This window comes from Dromaius novaehollandiae, chromosome W, assembly GCF_036370855.1.
Source record: "Dromaius novaehollandiae isolate bDroNov1 chromosome W, bDroNov1.hap1, whole genome shotgun sequence".
Lineage (NCBI taxonomy): Eukaryota > Metazoa > Chordata > Aves > Casuariiformes > Dromaiidae > Dromaius > Dromaius novaehollandiae.
Window position 1 is genome coordinate 15,436,474 of NC_088130.1, and position 16,385 is coordinate 15,452,858.

Below are 16,385 nucleotides of genomic sequence, written 5' to 3' on the forward strand. Positions count from 1 at the left end.
CCCAGCTCAGCACGCTGCCGGAGTGGCTGGAGCAAAGCCAGGAGGAGAGGGGAAGTTGCAGGAGCTGCTGCGGTGTCTGGCAGGTGTGGAGTGCCCAGCTGGGGCTGCCCCCGCTGAGGCCCTGCTCTGTGCCTTCCCTGCTCTGCTCTGCTCTGAAGCCCTGTGCTGTGCCTTCGGCAGGCAGGAGGAGGAGAAGCAGGAGCTCCAGAGTGCTGCCCGGGAGCTGTGCAGGGAGGTGGGTGTCCCTTTTGCTGCCAGGGTAGCCAGGGCGCATGCCAGGGCTCACCCCTGTCTCTGGCCTTGTGTGTGCCCTTCTTGCATCGTTCCCCTCCCCTCCTCACCTCCCCTATTGGATCCGCCTGGTGACAAGCCTGCCATGCTTCCCTACAGCCAGGGCTCTCTGGAGGGAACTGGCACCTAGCCAAACCCAGGGAACCTCTCACTGGGGGCAGCAATGCTGGGCCGTGCTACTAGTCACTGCCTGCACAGAGAGAGGGGGGAAAGCAGTGAGAAATGAGTGATCACCTGTAAGGAAAACCACAAATACCAGGCAGTTCCAGGGAACCAGATGCAGGGTTCCCACCCTGTGTCAAGTACACCAGCATCTAAGTTAGCCGCACCTGAAAATAGTGCATTTGACAAATCCCATTTCTGGCTGTTTGAGTGTTCACAATCACCCAGAGCAATTTTACCTGTAAACTGCCACAAGATGGCAAAATATTCCTAAGCATTGCTCCCCAGTCTGATTGCCAGCCCTGGCCACCTTGCTGCTGGCACCTGATCTCAGGGCAGCCAATTCTTTTAGGGAAACTTGGGCTCAAGTTGCCTATCCATGCAACTCATCATACCCTCTCAGATTGCCCCTTTGCAGCTGGGCTGGCCTCTCCGGTCACTCATCCTCAGGTTATGAGCTTCCTTCCTTCCTGCCTTCCTTCCTCCTCCTGTGACTGCAGGAGACCCCCCCCCCCCCAGAAGGCTGCTGGGTTATGTCCTCCTCTACCACCCAGGGGGGCATCCAGCAGCAGACATTTTCTCAGGTGCGTCCAGTCACCAGCAACACCTGACAGAGCTGGAGGGCAGCAAAGCCTTAAGCAAGCTTGATTTTGGGAGCTGGGAGGTCAAGCCAAGCGCAGGGTACAGCCTCGGGCCTCTCTAAAACATGAGGAGCTTTTGTGTAAGATTTTACTTGCTGCCTTGCCACATTCTTTTAGAAAATTGGATGGGGGACACCCGTGCTCCATGGCCGCCTGCAGGCAGGGCAAGTCTTGGAGCTGGCTCTAGTTGGTTCTGAAGCAGAGCTTGAGGGCCGCCTCCCATCCCTCTCCACTCCCTCCGTTACACTATGTGCTACAGAGGCTTGTGAGGGACGTGGAGAAGCAGCTGCCTGGGACTCCATGTTTGCACCAGAAGCAAACAGCACCAGAAGCAACAGAAGCAATCCCTGCCTCACTCGAGTACTATGGAACTAGCTACAGTTTTCATGTCTTTGTGGGATGCTGTGGTAAATGTGGGACATGTTAAAAAACACTGACTGTATGGCCTGAGCCTTGCTGACCTGCTTCCTGGGATGAGCTGTCACTGCTGTGCCTGAGAAGGAATACCGCCCAGCCCACTGCTGCCTGCTCCCAGGGTGCGCCTGGGGCATAACCAAGACAATGCCCCCACCCCATGGAGTGAGGGCCCAGCACTCAGCGCCCACCTCCCCATGGGATCTGAAACACAGTGTGACTGGGAGCCTAGAGAAGGGACCTCAGGAGGGAGGTCTAACTTTCTGTGCCCAGGGATGATCTTCAGCATTCCTCACCTTCTGGCAAGGGCCCTCGTCTCCCGCCAGAGACACCTGCTCAGTGCCGGCATCTCCACTGTGTGGGTACCACACAGCTCCCATGTGGACCAGGAGACAGAGGGGAAGTCTGCGGGTCAGAGCAGGCAAGGGGCAGGGCTGGGGGTAGTTCCCAAGCCCGCAGACTCTGGTTCCCACAGGACACAGCTCGGGTGCTGCTCACGCTGCGGCGGCTTTGCGGGAAGAAACAAGAGCAAAGCCCTTGTGCAGTCTCGCTCCCACAAAGTTGCCAGTAGCCAAAACCTCTGTCCCTGAGCAAGAAAGTCCAGCGTAGCTGCCTGCTTGGGGATGAGGGCCAAGCCTCCACAGCGCAAGGGTTTTCCCAGCTTCCACAAGTCTCTGAGTGGGGTGAGATGCTGCTAATGCAGTGTTTTTACCATCCCCTTGTCAAACGGGGCCGTCTTCTCTCCCCACAGAACAGGTGCAACCCTCTCCAAATGACATCACCCTTCTCAGGCTCAACAGGAGCTGCTGATTTCAGGTGCTCAGCTGGGACCCTAATGCCTCCCTGTGTGGCACTCACCAAGAACCACTGGGATCAACCATAAGAGGATGCTCAAGAACTTCCTTTTCTTCAGGGGGAACCTTTGGCCTAGAAAAGAGGGAGTCCGGTCATTACCAAAGATTCAAGCTTTGGGCAAACCCATTCACAAGGGCGAGCTGAAAAGAAACCATTTTGGAAGTCTGCTGCTGACAGAAAGCTGACAGATTGGACTCCAACAGGAACATGGTTTCTCTCAGCACCGTTCACCACCACACGCAGTTTCCTGGAAGCAAGTGCTCCAAGAGCGCCATAAGAAAAGGATTTAAAATCATCCAGGGAAGCAAACAGATCTACCAAGCAAAACCAGCAAACAGTCTTTGTGCTGTGCTTGCTTTCCCTTTTGCTACAAAAGCAGACCAGTTTCCACTTGAGATCAAACGGACCTATTTTCTTTTTTTTTTTTTTTTTTTGGGGGGGGGGCGGCGGGCAGGCAGGGGGAGCCACAGCCGCTGAAGGCCATGGTGCTCGGGAATCATCCTGCCCTGCGCCACATCGCTGCTCTGGGATGCAGGGGTCTGAGGGCTGCTGCGAGGCAGCATGTGGACAAGGGAAACCGCTCGCATCGCAGGACACCCAGCATGGCAGCACAAAACCTTTGCCTGCTCACAACTCAAAATTAATTCAATACACTGCCTACAAAGAACTCTGCTGTAGAAGCTCTATCCAGCAAAGAATATCTATCTATCTATACATAAATCTATAAATTCAAAGTAAGATTTAACAACTGGGTACACCTAATTCTGTTGAACATGACATTCCACTGAACAAGCTTTTTTAATACCTGCTCAGGTAAGAAGTTAGCTTTGAGGAGAGCTATCTGGGTGCAAGCAATAAGGAGAGGAAAAGGTTAGCAAAGGCAGCATCTCTCAAAAGTTCTACCTCCACAGAACCACACAATCTTGACTTCCTTATCCCAAAAGCAAGCTTTAGGTGAGACTTTTGGAGGTAAAAATCTTCAGAAGTCAGTAGAAACTTTCCTAAGGATTTCAGTGAATTTACTATGGCTTTTACTTAGATTGTGAAATAAGTGTTAAAGATATATTTCATTTTGATGAATGTTTTTGACCAGCTTTATACTCAGAGTTTTCATTCTGAGTTGGAAAGCTAAAGTATTCTGATTATAAAAGATATTTAAGACTGATTTACAAATTAAGAATTGTCAAATAACTACCTACTGGCAGATCATGACAAAAATACAGCTAAATAAGCATCTACCTGTTACAGAAAGTATAATTGTCATTGTATAATCTGTGCAGAACACTAAAAATGTAAAAGGGAAATAGAAAAGTGGAAAAAGCACAGTAAGTTCATATGGACCAGGAACTGAGAATGCAGAACACAAAATTGAATCTGGTATTTCATATGATAATGGTAATAGATACTTGCTTAAGCAAACCATCAAGTATATGCCCAGTAATATATCAGTTATTGCTCCTACATGAAATAATAACTAACTTTTGCATAGTCAGTATTATATTACATACTACATTGCATATATAATTAGATTACACACAACTCTACACAAAGAATTCTGATCAACCAATGAACTAATTTACACTCTCAGATTTTCAAAAATGCTCTGATTTTCCCTCTTTATTATGGCAGTGTAAACCATACAATTCTTACTCATTTTAATCTTGTGAGAAGTTGAGTAACGCTGCTCTGCACATTTAAACCAAAAAAGCAAAACACAAAGTACAACTTTTTGTGAATAAGGCCTTAAGCAGGAACATGTACTGACTGTAGAAGGATGCCTCTAAAAATGGATGGAGAGCAAAAGAGTAGGAGAGGACACAAGAGAACAAGAAAATGAGTGCATAGAGGATATAACAATCAAGTACATTTGAATAAATGGCCTTCTGAATTACTTTTCAAAGGTGATTCTCCCACGGCTCTGGAAAGCTCCATAAATGGCGGCAGGAATATAAAAACTATCAGAAGAGCGTATGGTCTCCAGCATTTGGCAATTCAGTCAAGCTTTTAGTAACTCTGTCCATCATATTGCAGAGGATATTGGAGATAAGAGAAGGGTAATAATCAGTACAGACCCACAGGGTACAAATGCTGTGTGGCAAGAGATAAGCGCAACATGATTGTCACCAGACCGCAGGATGTTACATTGGTTTCACTGTGTAGTCCTAAGTATATGCACTCCACTTCCACCTTTTGGGCTGAAAAAGATGATTGCATGCTTCCATGTCTCTATTATATAAAGTTTGTTTACTTGGAAGTGGGATAGCAGCTACTAGAATATCACATTTAATGATATCCATTTAGAGGAAAAGTAAAATAGAGAGGAAAAACTGAAGAGTATCAAGAGATTCTCATACCAGTACATCATTTCTCCTTTTACTGAAAAGCCACACCTTACTTCTCTCACAAAGAGTTTGCAGCAGAACTCATAGGAACATAGGGGTGGAGAAGACTGTGCAGGTCTCTGAGTTCGCTGCGCTGCATGTGGCTAGTACTACATCCTATACTTCTAGCCATGACTGAAATTCACTGCTATCAAATTAATAAACCTCTACTAATGTATAACCTCATTAACCTGTATTAAAGTATAACCTCATACATTTATCAAGACAGAAGAACAACAGCAGAGTATTGAAAAGCATTAATAATCAGTTGGTAGTAAGGGCACACTATGATCGAAAATATGGAGAGAGAGAGAGAGAGAGAAGGAAAAGATAGTATGACTCAAAAACTTTTTTCTTCTCTCAATGAAATTTTCTCTCTCATATTTCAAAAAGATGCATGCAGTTTTGGCAACATATGCACATAGTAGTCTGACTGCAGAAACTGCATAGTTTGTCACCATTTTGACAAAACTTTCAATAAAAGAATTCTAAGAGACTCTAAAATGTTTGTCTTTCAAATTTATTTTATGTTATATAATTTATTTTGTATTACCTCCATATATATTTTATATTGTAACTTTTATTTTCAAAGCAGAATGTTACCATAAGGTTGTGACAATAACAGCCATTTTTTTTGTTTCTGTTTTGTGGAAAAAAAATTTTTCAGACGAATCTCAAGTAAAACTAAGATAAAAATCAACAAAGGCTTCTGAAGAAAAATACAGGCGATAGGCCTTCCGCAAGGCAAGGAGCCGGAATAGTAACCTTTGGCCCAGTACTTTCCCTTTAAATCAGTGAATGGGGCAGATTTTCCACCCAGATCAAATTCTGCTCAAGCACAGCAAAAAGATGTGGAGTAGTACTATTTGCAGGACCTCTGTCATTAGATAACCATGTCCGCGCATACAAGAACTGCATACAAGAAACTAGCTTAGCAGCACTGGTTCAAACTACATGTAGGACATTTCACCTGCAGAAAATCAGGCAAAGCAACACTCTGCTTTGTCTCATACACACAGAAAACATGATCACTTTTGGCAGTTGGCTCTAACATACACCCCATCCTTATCTCATTTTAAACTGATTTTATACTAGATTTATATCTAATTGGATATAAAGACATATCAGATATATATATCAGATAATTAGATATTTATATCTAATTTTGTCTAATCAGATACAAATCAGGTGAGATATAAATCAGACCTTCATTAAACAACTTTCGACTTAAGTATATAAGCTTTCATATTTCTTATAGTTATCCTATACCCTGTCTTAAATATTAGGCTGTTTAAGGCCTATTTAAAGGAGTGAAGTGCTAAGACCTTCCAAACAAGAATTTACTGCAAATCTAATGGAGGTCTTACAGGAAATTAACAGTACAGGACATATCTTGTCTAATTCATGGATATGATACAAAAAGAAATGTATATTAAAAGAATATATTCATTTTAGTTTACCACCTCAGTGGACAGTGTCTTAAAATTAAGCTCTAGTAACTGTTATTTGAATTAGGTTAAATTAGATTGCTCTCAGGACAACTGTAACCTTAAGGCAACATACTTGCAATCAAGAAAATATTAGAGCTGAAGATAAGGATTAAGGACGCTGCAGTCTTGAAAATCAGTATTAAAGCTCTCAGTGGAACATTTACTAAAGATAAGAAATATCTTATAAGAAATACAAACTAGAAAAGTAAGCAAACCTTGGCTTTAGCTCTCCACATACGTAAGATGACCATGCAAGGCTGGATTTCTCCCAGTGCCTCCTTGGACCAGTTACTTTGTCCTAATGATTTCTGTTTCACAGAGTTTCCTGTCTAAAAACATGTAACAACACTAAGAGTCACCAAACACATGTACTTAATGCGAAGTATGATGGGTGTTGTTTTTAATATGGAAAGAGCAAAACTTTTACCCCACTGTAAGATAACTGTGATGCTGAAGTACAGTTTCTTGGTTCTATGTTATACTGTGCTCCATTAAAAACACTTTGGGAAACACGTCACTTCTTGTGAACAACTCTAAAGAACAACTTAATTTGAGGTGTTTTACATATGTCCAGGAAAAGGGCTAAGAAGTTAGTCATACAAGCAGCTTTTATGTATTACTTGACAACATTTTTCTAACGCAGGATTTTACCATGTTAAAACAGACCAATCTATTATATGTTTCAATGAATAAAAGAGTGTTATTTTTCAGTGTCATACTTATTTATTACCACATTAAGGACAGTTACAAAGTGAATAAATAAGAAAAGAAATGATAGTCACAGCAAAATACATGACTTGTATTTAATGGAATCATTAATAATGATTATTTACCCAATTAAAATGAATAGCTAAGCATACGTTAGAAAGTCTTTACCTAGCTGAACTTGACTTTTTTTTCTGCTTTATTACTTACCTCAGGACTATCCAAAGGTTTTGAAAAAACACATTCTGCAGCAAATTTTCCTTCAAAGCTCTAATCCTCAAGCTGTATGGTCTTTTGTTCCACATCACTGCTCTTACTTAGTTTGCATGATCTTGTTAGTTTTGTTAGCTTTTTTTGCTAGTTTTGTTAGTTAGTCATTGTTAGTTTCTTCCATCTGATCTTGTTCAACCACTTTGTCTCCATGATGCCTGTAAACTGTATTCCCTTCAGAAAACCCATTATATTCGTGGAGAAAAGATAGTTCATTTCTCTTTGGGCTAAAGACTTTTAATCATACTCAGCACCTTCAAATAGAAATAATATTCATCCAAAACACCCATTTTGCGATTTGAACTTAATGTTGGTTCCTCCTCCCAGCACAACACTTTTCTTAGTTGGGGAGTTTCATCTAAGCTACTTTTCAAAGCTTGTGTAGTAGATGTGCTTATTTGATTTAATACACCTTCCTTCTGCTCATCAGTCTGCTGTTCCACATTGTATTTCCTAGAGTTTACTGATAAGTGATACTGAAAAGTGTATAGCCATATTCACTGCATGAATTTGTATTAGGACAGTTGAGATTTTAACAATTAGAACAGACCTTAATGGACAGACAGGTTACTGAAGGACTGACTACTAAGTTCAGCATCAGACAAGTACTTTCTATAGTAAAGCCTTTTGCAGGTGACTGTAGCCCTATTTTACTACCAATATTCTTGTCGACACTTGATTCAGTAAAGATGCTATCCCTCTGCTCTGTGCAAATCCATTTTCTCACTTCTACCATCAGTTTTTCCTCTTCTGTCTTCTTCTTCTGTCTGATCTTCAGATCTTTTCTTGTTTTTCTGTCCTGTCTGTCCTTTCAAAACTGCAAAATTTAATAACAAATCTTCCAAGTCATCTACTTTTTCCTTTGACTTAGGAGAGTCTGCCCCTTGTTGCTATCTGTAATACTTCTACCTCCATGGGTAGTGCCAGCCATTATGCAAAACGTGGAATTCTTCAAGTCATCCTCTTTATTATCTTGTATATGTTTCTCTCCTACTGCATTTTCAATTGCTGTTGGTCTTTTTTCTGAAGGAAACATTGCCTTGCCTTCCGACCTGGCAAAACTAAAACGTTTTTTATTTTTTGTTTGGAATGAAGAGACGTTCTTAGGAAGACTGAATACAAAAACTGTCCAATCAAATCTATTTTTAAACCCTGTCATTGCAATTCTTTCTGCACTGTCTTCATCAGAACTATCAATCGGGGGGCCCCAAAACAGCTATCCGTAGTTTCATGTGGAGCCTTTGCAGCTGTATATTAATCATCATCATTACATACAGCAGGAAGAGGTTGGAGATGACATATCTCTGCCTTTGTCTCTCCTTCATCCAAGCTTTCAAAGTATATTTCCTGGAGGTTTTGTGGCTGGTCAACAGCTGGAGGTTGGCCCAACATAACTCTGGTGATCTCAAGATGCTTTCCTTCACATTCATTCATAATGACCGTCTTCTGTTGACTGGTATGAGACCGAATCTTAGAGAAACACTTGTTTTGAAGAGATAATGCATTCTCTCTTAAGAAATTTAGAGGAAGAGATTTTTCTGCATATTCCATGTTATTTGATGAAGCTGAACAAAGCCCTGCACACATCTGCATGCAAATTGAGGTTGTCTGCCCACAAAGAGCAAAAGCTGTCTGAACTGTTAGTTTTTTCCATCTTGCTAAATGGTGTTTTTTTCACTTAATCTTGCAAAAGGACTCATTCCCGGTGCAAATGCAAATTTTTTGATATACAAGTCCCTTCGTGAGTTTTACTAAGAAAAAAACTGTGCCCAGCTAACAACGTGTGAGTTTTTGTGTCTCTGGAACAGACACATCAAGAAGAGTATGGTCTAGTTCCAAAAGACCAGTACATTTTCTAGATACTTCTGAACCTGCAGTAGTTATCTGATCTTTTCCTGGATATGGTATTCCATGTGATCTTTGCATGAGAGATTTCCTGCCATTTGCTACCTCATTGGATGGCTGACAGCTGTTTGACACAGACGACTGATTTTTTTTTCTTTTTCTGTCATCACTATAGAATGCAAAACTGTTCCCCTGGAAACTGCTAATTCTGGTCTATGATCAGCATTATGGTGGCTAATCTTTCTTTTTTCATAACCATTTAAGTGCTTGGCCCATATGAACGTGCGAACTCAAGTGCAAGGTATGTCTGTTTCATTAGTCATTTTGGCAACCAGCTGTTCAGCTGCTGTTTCAGAAAGGCGTCCATCTGAAAGGAAAAAAAAATACACATACTGAAACAAACTGGAATCTTCCCTTAACATATTCAAAGCCATATGATTAAAGGAAAGCAGTTTAATAGCGGCAACAAAAAATTCCAAACATGCAAATCCATTTTAAATTATTTATGTTTAAATCAAAATACAGTTGTATTTTACTCTTTACTAATAACTAAGATTATTATAGACTTGATCCTGCCTCCAATAAAGGAAATGCTTTATTTCCTTTGAGAGCAATGAAGGCCCTCAAGGCAAACAGCTTAATGCATGAAGAAACAAGATATGAGAAGCATTACTTCATTGAAGTTCTACTGTGTGCTTAACTTGAAGAGAAGAGAGTATCTTTTTCTTTTTTGATCCCAAATGAAAAATGTCCTCTCATTACAACGGGGATGTAAAATGCAAAACGAGGATCGTCCTACTGGCTTTTTAAAGTTGTCCTAGTTTAGAATATTCATGGTAAATCAAACAAAAATTTTCAATTATTTTCTTGAAAACAGAACTTTATTTTTAATCCAGCTCCTGGATGAAGTGTTGCTAAGGAATATATGAAAATAAAAAGCTAGGTGATACACACTTAATATAATTGGTTAAAAGGAAGCAGACCTTTCACATAGGATTCTGTTGCTATCTACATATGTTATTAGATATCAAATCAAAACACAAGTATGTTCACATTTACCTTTGAACTAGATACCAAGATACGAAAAACTCCAGCTTGCTTTCAAATCCGTAGTAAGTTTTTGCCCAAAGGAAACAGAAGGAAATTGGATGATTTGAAAAACAATCACAAATATAAATGATACAGCAGAAAAAAATAACGAACCCACCATCTCCAAAATCACATTTTGGAGTGGAAATATAATACACAGTATTAAGCCAAAGGGAGATTTAGCCAGCAAAGCAGGCGTGAAACAATGAAAAATAAAATAAAACACAAAACCCAATTTAAATTAAAATTCTGAACCAAAGCTCACTGTTCAAAACGTAAAATAGTTTTCTAGAACAAGAACAGGTAAACTTCTCTCATCAGAATTTTACTGTAATTCTTGGAGAATGAATTCTTTTGGCACTGTTACATACTTAACAAATTCACAAGTACATGCATATATGCCTTCATATCTTTAATAAATTCTTTAATGTGCGATCTACTCAAACCACATGAAATTCCAAAAATCCTGAGGATGAAATCTTGACTTCATTGAGATCACTGAAAATATTTCCATTGGTAACAACAGGAGAAGTCAGCGGTTTTGTTTGTTTCCAAGGTCCAGCTGAGTCCTGAAGGCTGCAGAAAAGTTACATTGCCTCAGATTCAGGGAACACAAGCAAACTCCCTTGAATGAACACCATGGTGCTGCAAAACACCCTTGAGGCATTGGAAATACACAGTTCCGTTTGAAACTTCAGAATCAAGATATTAAAAAGAGTTTTATAATATTTTTTAATTTGATTTTTACTTTTAAACTTAAAAGCAATGATAAATGAGATATTACAATCTTTTTGCTGTTAATCTAGACATTTTGGGATCTTACAGGAGAGAAAAAACAGTAATATAAATAGTAGATCTTTTACTCCATCCATTCTTACTTGTGTACAGATGTAGACCTTAACCTTACATGAAACCTTTCACATGCTTAATTTTAAGCATGTGAATATGAGTATCCTAGCTTACATAAAAAGTGTCCTCGTCACTCTCTTACCAAACTAATAACATCATTTGTCTTCCACAGTGATGTCACAGCCAAATGAAGGAATGTTGATAACATGATCATATGGCATGTGACTGAGCGTGATTAAAAACCTGGGTAAGGCTCACTTTCAGTGTCTTTTTCATGCTATGTTTGACTTCATGGATTGACTTCTGTGCTCTTGAACGTCTCTTAACATGAAGGAACTGCAGCAAAGTCTCTTTCATTGACCGATCAGCTTTTCCAAGCACATGCTTTCATCCTATAATTCCGTCACCCCAGTTAGATCTTAAAAGTAAGGAAGACTGGGGTATTCATTTGAAAGCAGAGGCTAGTTACTTGTAGGTATCTTACCCGAGCAGGAGAGCCCTCAGATTCATATTGCTACTTCTTTATTTTAAGAAACAACGTAATATACGACATGCTAATCAATCACGACTTTAATGCAGAGTAAAAATGGAGCCATGAAGCAATCAAACTGAAATCACAGCTAAGACTGCCTTTGTGTTTCAAACATCAATTCTCCAAGTTACTGTAAGTGATAAACCACACTGATCCAGAGGCTGCTCTTAGAATAAATTCTTCCAAGGTAAAATTGACAACAAATACTTTCAAGACAAGACAGAATCCTTAAAATCTGAAGCTTCCACTAGGCTTTAAGACCATACAGTGAACAGATCTAAATAATCGAGAATTATGCAAAACTGTCATGGGTTCTTGGATTTCTATGCCCATCCTGATCTTAGATTTTTGCCCAAGTAACTTATTTAAGCAGACTAATTAATTTTAAGCAGCTAAAGAATGAGTACAGCCAAAACTCATAAGCCAAGTAGCAGAACTCCTCAGGTTCAAGATGGGTTACGCTGACCTCACTAATGACACACATCCTGCCCTGGCTCCTCCTTTGGCTGCTCTGCACACAGAGCGGAGGAGGTAGACTCAGGTTTCAGAGCGGTCAAGATAAAAAAATATTCTTGCATCCAGTCTTTGCTTTAACAAAGGGTTCTCGCATACTTGCTCAGCCTCAGGAACCACTTCCACGTCAGCGAAGCCACTGGAATGGATCCAAGCCGTCTGCGTACTCCATGTCACACCAACAGAGCAAGCAGTATGAGGCAGCAGGAGGCAGCAGGCAGTACAAGACTGTCAGACGGACAGTCAACTCTAATCAAGCTGGTACCCATCAGTTAAACAAGAAAAAATTCCACTAATGTTTACAGTGAGCAAGTCATATCTAGGCAAAATACATATCATATGAAATTCCTCATAAATTCTTATCATTTTCTAAAATACAGCACAGTTGACAATTGGCACCTACAGCCTTAAGTAAGCTATAAACATTATCTCAGTTGCTAGAGTTAAGAAAAACAATGACAACTAAGCAGTTCACCCAGAAACTTACCTGGCACAGCAAGAAATGCAAACTAAGCTCTTGTAGCTTTGATAAAACTCAACATAAAATGAATAATCAGTATTTTCAAATAATTTACAAATATAAGCACATAAACAACACCCAAGAACACGGAAACTAACTTCAGCTTACAAACACTATCTGAATTCGCAAGAAAATTACACTATGCTTTTTTATAACTGTTCTCAGAAACCTGATTTTCAGGTTATCAGACCGCCGTAATTTTCACAGCAAGCCTCTCCCAGGTGCTTTTGCTTGTCAGACTTCTCCAGGGGTAGTTCTTAAATATTCTCTGATTTTCCCCACCCACCACAAAATGAAATCCAAACCCAAACCTCTCCGGTTCAGATCAAACTCTCTTAATTTTTAGCAGTACATCCTGTTCTTCCCCTCTAAGAGAAAAAGAAACAATCAAAAATCCCATCTACATATGTAATGAGAAAAAAGGAAGATATCATAGCCATTCAATGCTTTTAGTCTTGGAGATAAGCTAGGGAGCAAAATTGTGCACTGTATAGCAGTATACATGCATGGACCACTATCCTTGATTGTTTCCGGGGAACACTTCCATGATATTCTACTCTCATCTTGCTGTTTGAGCAACTTCCTGTGAATGTTTCTTTTATATCACCAAAACACTTTCTCAAGGAGTAACAGGTAACTGAGACAATTTTTTGAGATAATTATACTTTTCTCATGAAATTCAAGACAGCAGCCACATAAACTGACAAAACGGATTATTTTTTGCTGTGATCGTTCAGTGAAATGCAGCAGTGGCACTTGAGCTATCCACGCTAAACACAATACCGCTGACAGGAAATTTTCAAATGGAACTTGTCAGTGGAAAACGTTGCTTCACCAAAGTACTGCAAGGCCGTGTTCCGATTTCTGTAATTGCTTAGGAAAGAAAAAAAAATCCCTTTTAAATAAATGAAACATTTCAATTTGATATTATACTTCTCAGCTGCTACACACCTCTAGCGTCTTCATTTCTCTCCTTTTTCCAAGTCTCCTCGCTGGCGTCATCTTACCCTACAGCCAAATTTTGCAACTTGACATTAAACTCTTGAAGCCTCCCTTCCTATTCCATACTGTTGAGAAGCAGCTACCTACATAAAAACACATTTTTAGTACCTTTAGGACCAATCAAAGAGGCACACGTACAGCAGAGCCCATCAATCCCAAATAAACTGATTTCTCTTCTCTCATGCTGTGTAACATCACCCTGGGAGCCTGCAGCTATAGCAGTGCTGCAGTAAATTAAAATTCATCTGTGACTGGTGTAAAGCCATAAAGCATAGGGTGGACAGGGGAGAAATTAACTAGAAGTCTCTAAACTACAAGTGGGTAAGCTCTGTTCAGCTGCATTTACCTATGATTACTCCATTAGCCCAACACTGCTGCAAGCACTTGCAATTTTAAAGCTGGAATGAGAGGAATAACCACCAGAGAGCTTGGTGGAGGGAGGCGCAGTGAGAGGGTCCATACCACCACACAAACCACCACACCACACAAAGGTCAGGCCTTAAAAGGCGCTTGTTTTTACCGTTCCTACAGAAACGGCGCTCGGGGCGTACCACAGGGTACGTAACGTGTCTATACACGCAGAGAGAAGCTCGTATTGCACACACACATCTGCAGAAGCTCGTATTGCACACACACCCCTGCAGAGGCGCCGCAGGAGATGGCGGCGGTGCACGAGGCCGGGGCAGCTGCCCGCCTCGTCCCGGGGCTGCTCCGCCAACACCGGCGCCGCGGCAACGGCCGCCACGGGCCCGGCCCCTCGCGGGAGGGAGAGGGGCGGATCGGCCTCCTGCAGCTGCCGCGTTTCAGGGCCTCCGGTTTCCCACCGAGCTCCACCCCCAACCGGCAGCCGCGTGTTGATACCGAAGGGCAGCAGAGCTGTGGCAGCAGGGTGCGCATAGAGCCGCGGAGGCGCCACTGGCCCTCCGGCTTCTCGAAGCTTCTTCCTGCCACGCAGCGCGGGAGGGCACCGAGGTGCCATTCCCCCCCCCCCCCCAGCTTCTCGAAGCTTCCTCCCGTGGCTCGCAACTGCCCTCTACCAGGCGCCGCGGTCGGGGGTGCCTGGAAAAATGAAGAAAAGGCACCAGCTGTGCAGTGGTTTTGCTTCCTTCTCAGACGTGGGGCAACATAGAGGTGGTCCCAATGCAGCAGGTAGTTATGTGCGTTTGTGCTGATGTTCATAGTTCATTTCCCTTGTGAGATTTCAGAGCATCTGACTGACTGACTGGCTGGGAATAAAAGGATGATGCACTTTTGAAATGGTGACTGCCTGTGTCTCTCGGTGTTTAAATGGCTTAAAATCCATTTCAGTTATTCATCCCCTCTGATGAAGTTTGAAGTGTGATGCACAGCATGCTTACAAAGTGCTCTTGGTGCTTCATTGCGAGTGCTCTAGGTAAAAAGATGGTTAAAACTGCAAAATCTTGCAGTTAAATGGCAGTAGAGCTGCTATTTCACCTTGTAGTAACTCTTGTTCTTTAGCTGTAGTGGCTATGTATGGCCCACCTGAGGTTGGTATACTTGTGAGATTGCTGTTAGAGAAAAAAAAAATCCCTAGTTAATTGGCACTTCTGCTATGCTTGGGGGAGGGAATTGCCATGACTATAGTTCAGGTTATAACAAGAAGTTGAACACTGAAGAATAAAGACTCTCTTGTGGGTTCCCAGAACTAATAGAGTCAGGGCAGGCTGGAGAATCTAAGTGGGCAGCATGCCTGGAAAACCCTAATTATTGCAATGTAAATTATTGTTTTTTGAATAGTCACATACATTTTACTCTAGAGAATTTTTGAAAACAAGAATCCTGTCTTTACTGAGACAAAGACTCGGCATATAGAAGTTCAACCCAAATGGTTGCTGCTTGACAGAGATAACAAGCAACAGAAAACAGAGCCTTATGAAATCACTAGGTAAGTATAATTGCCCACAAGTGTAAATACCTAAAAGTCTACAGTTAATGCAATGCAAATTGAAAGTAGACAGACCCATTTTTCACAGCTCTTGGATAAGATCTCCAAGTCTTTACCTTTTGCACTTTAACTCGGTGTGACACCTCAGCTGACCTCTAAACTGTACAACCTGGCCATGACAGCCTGCGAAGAAGATTGTAACAGGAGTCAGCACTGTGGTGGACAGATGAGTGAACTTTTGCCTTAAACATTTCTTGGTACATAAGGTGCAAGCAAACCGTAACCCCGAACAAGCCATCTGTTCCTGGCGGAAACAGGACTGAGCTGCTGCGACCCCCGAAGTGGTCTCCCTGCGACCACCTGGGACACACCGAGCCTGCGCTGAACCAGGGCACGATCGGGCAGAGACTTTGGGACCTGGACTGTAAATTATTGCCGCTTAGCACAACTTTTATAAAACTTGCTTAGCATGAGTACCTAAATTTGCTGAAGCCTTAGGCAGTGAGAAAGGGCCCCAGAGCTGGTGCAGACTGGAAAGATAAGGGAGTTACAAGCAGTTTGCATCCCTATGCTTCACACTCCGGGAGGGAGGATGTGAAGGCTTTGAAATAAGGCCTGCTTGGGCGCCAAGACCTTGGGAAACAAAGCCTCCCCTCGCTGCTGAAACAGTGTTAATTAGGGGGGGGGGTCTGGATTATATCCTCTTCTTCAGGACCTTGGAAGATAACACCTACTGTCACTGCTGGGGCAGTGCTAATTGCTGGAACAACAGCTGTTTGTCAGGGCCCTGAGAAAGAAGGGCAGAACCCGAGGAATCAAAACACATCTGTCAGCAGAAACCGCAACAGTAAAGATAAGGGAGAAAAACAGCCTGCCTAGGAACAACGATGAGACCCAATAGGGAGCAGGAGACCCCAGAC

General features: G+C 41.9%; 1 long non-coding RNA gene across 1 annotated transcript; it reads right to left on the reverse strand.

The window, feature by feature from the left end:
• Window positions 1–6,460: 6,460 nt before the first annotated feature.
• LOC135324182 (uncharacterized) lies at window positions 6,461–12,714 on the reverse strand. Its single transcript, XR_010385542.1, has 3 exons — window positions 12,525–12,714; window positions 7,150–9,421; window positions 6,461–6,563 (listed from the first exon to the last, which is right to left on the reverse strand). It is a non-coding gene; the product is annotated as an uncharacterized LOC135324182 (long non-coding RNA).
• Window positions 12,715–16,385: the final 3,671 nt, after the last annotated feature.